General features: G+C 35.6%; 1 protein-coding gene across 1 annotated transcript in view; it reads left to right on the top strand.

The window, feature by feature from the left end:
- The window catches only part of Cdk15 (cyclin-dependent kinase 15), an 87699-nt gene that overhangs the window by 49374 nt on the left and 35020 nt on the right, over window positions 1–3305 (top strand). The window lies entirely within an intron of this gene.

Below are 3305 nucleotides of genomic sequence, written 5' to 3'. Positions count from 1 at the left end.
AAGGCACAGGTGGAGAAATATCCTGAGTCCATTAAAGTCATTTTCAATGTCATCTCAGGACTTCTACAAGTAATTACTAATAGAATGTAATAGCCACAGAAGCTCTTGCCACTAATGTTCCTAAGCATATAATTTCAAGTTCTCCAAGACTGTCCCACTTCCTAGATATTGATTTTTTTTTTTTTTTTTTTTTTTTTTTTTTTCCAGTACAGGGAATTGAACTCATGACCTCATGCTTGCCAGGCAGGCACTGTGCCGCTAAGCTAAATCCCCAGCTCCTCCCAATATAATCTTTACAATATGCATGCATTGTGCAATGGGCAAGGTGAGCTAATTACCATGTACATCACTTCCCATACGATCAGTTTCTGTGATGAGAAAACTTAAAATCTCAGTGACTTTCAAGAACACAATACATTATTATTCACTGTAGTCATCATGCTGTACTATAGATTTCTCAGACTTATGCCTCGTATCTAGTTGAAAATTTTTATCCTTCAAGCAATAACTCCGCCCCATCCACCCTGCAGTTCTAAGCAACCAACTTTCTGTTTTCAACTTCTGTAAGTTCAACTTATTTAGATTCCACGTGTAAGTGAGATCGTGAAGCGTTTTTCTTTCTCTCCCTGGGCTGCATTCCTTAACATAATATCTTACAGGTTTTATCCATGTTGCCACCAATAACAGGATTTCCTTCTTGTTTAAGGCTGACTAGTACCCCATTGTGTTTATGTACATTTCTTTATCCATTCATTTGTTGATGGACACTTACAACAATTTCATATCTTGGTTATTATCAATAATGCTGCAGTAAGCACGAGACTATAAATGTCTTTTCTACATATTAATTTCATGTCCTTTGGACACACACCCACTACTGGGATTATTGGATCATATGGTAATTCCATTTCTAATTTGTTGTAGGACCCTCTTACCAAACTTGATAGTGGCATACTCACTAAAATTTCCACCAATAGAGTGCAAAGGTTACCTTTTCTCCATATTCCACCAACACCATCTTTTGTTTTTTGATAGAAGCCATTCCAACAGTCATGAAGTGATATTTCTATGGTCCTAACAAGCATTTCTCTGATGATTAGTGGTGTTGAACATTTTTTATATATCTGTTGGCCATTTGCATGTCTTTTTTTGAGAAACATTTACTGAGATTCTTTATCCATTTTTAATTAAGTTATTTGTTCAGGGTTTTAATCAGACTATGAAGTTCTTTGAGTCTCTAATATACTTTAGAGATTACCCCCTTATTAGATGGGTGGTTTGCAAATATTCTCTTTTACTCCATAGCTTATCTCTTTATTAGTTCCTTTTCAATTTTTCAGCTTTTTAGTTTGTTGGCTTTTTAGATTTATGCAATCCCATTTGTTTTCATTATTGTTATCTCTCAATGGGTTAGAAAATCAAACAGATTACAAATAGTTCCTGAATTTGTGTTTTACTAAATGTGGTTTGCATAGATAAAAATAGGAAAGCTATTTGAAGTTCTGTGACATTTGATATAAGAATCTTTGAAATCAATGGGCCTATTCTAAATTTCCCAACCTATAACCACATTTTTTCTTTGCAGTTACACTGAGATCTCATTCTTAGGGACAAAGACAAAATGAGAAGTCTTAAATCTTTATTTTACCATTTTCCTGGTCTGTGGAAGTGTGTGTTTATACACATTTATGTGTGTACATCTAAATAATAACTCTCAACAGTTTCTGAGCAGTTTTTAAAAATCTAATTCTTTCAATAAGTGTTTTTGCAAATAATCTTGGATTTGGCTCTAAAGTCAGAATAAACTATGCAGACTTTAAGTCCATTAATCAAAATGCCTTTCGTTTCCATTCCAACAAAAGCAGATCAACAGTCCCTCCAGCCACTGTGGTCTGAAACACAGAACTCACTGGCTGCCTTGTGAGAGCCTTCAGGGAGGGGATAAACAGCAATTCTTTGTTTTCAGCTTCCCAGAAGGCAAAGGGAAGATTTAGTCATTTTCTCAAGTGAGAAAGAATTCTACAACTTTCAAATAGAAATTCAGTATCAAATTTCTAAATAAAAGTATGTTGAGTTTTTGTCTAAACTCCTACAATCTGAAGCTTAAAACTTTTGACATAGATTTTTCAAAAAATGTGATATCTATTTTGTTGCCATTAGTTAGACATAAAATGGAATTATCAACAACATCCAGTGATGTTCATCTTAGAGAAAATTATGGATGTAGTTACTATTTATTTCCTGCTTTGTTTTCCCTTCATTATCTTTGCTTTCTTTTCATTACGTTTTGCCAGCCAACAAAAGATGAATGGGTACGCATGAATCACACCCACTTGTTTACACATGCATCTGTGCAAATAAATACAGAAGACGCTAGGTAGAGAAAGAAGAATTAGCTTCTGTCCTCTGGCCCTCATTCACAAAAGAAGAATTAGTCCAGTTGGTTTTTCAAAATGGATTCCAGGACTCTTAGTCTTCCCTCAGGCTCAGGGTGGTTGATAGAAATAGCCTATAATCCTCTCAGTTGCTTTTTTGTTTGTTTAGAAAGCGGATCAAAGCAGAAGATTTTACCAGGTGGCATGATTTTTAAAATATATATTATAAAAGGGAAAACAGCACTTCAGAGTCTTTTGTTTGAGGACAAGTTTAACAGGCCCTTTAAAGTCAGCCAGAGTCCTAGTCAGCACACTGAAAGATTTAAGATTCTGGACTCTTCATTGATTATGTGCAGTCATTGCTGGACAATTAACATCCTGCCATGAAAATAGGGTACACATCTGTATTCAGCATTTTACAGATGGATCCACTGATCCCTTCCATAAGAGAGGTTTCTCAGGAGTTGTACCAAGATGTGCTTCTAAAAGAGTCATACTGTAGTGGTGTAAAAAAAGCTACAAGCTTTACCAGTATTTCATCAAAATGGTGTTATTCAGACTGTCAGATATAACTGGGCTTGGGCTTTTATTTTTACCTTAAAAGAATGGTAAGACAATATCTATAGGTGCATTTACAATGACACCTCCGTGCAAACTTTGTTTTGGCTTTGTGTTCCCTGTATTTTCATACAAGGTCTTAATTAAAAATTAGAGCTTCAATTTATTCATCTAAAGCACATCAGTTCGGGGCTGGGGATTTAGCTCAGCGGCAAAAGCGCCTGTCTGGCAAGCTCAAGGTCGTGAGTTCAGTTCCCGGTACCGGAGAAAAACCAAAAAGGGGAAAATTACGTATACATGCAAATACAGGATAGCTAACATAGTTGTACTACTGACATATCACTTTATTGAAAGGATCAGTTAGGGGCTGGG

This window comes from Chinchilla lanigera, unplaced genomic scaffold (genome assembly GCF_000276665.1).
Source record: "Chinchilla lanigera isolate Chin_1 unplaced genomic scaffold, ChiLan1.0 scaffold00056, whole genome shotgun sequence".
NCBI lineage: Eukaryota > Metazoa > Chordata > Mammalia > Rodentia > Chinchillidae > Chinchilla > Chinchilla lanigera.
Note: the sequence above shows the minus strand (reverse complement) of the source record. Positions and strands in the feature narration are given on the sequence as shown.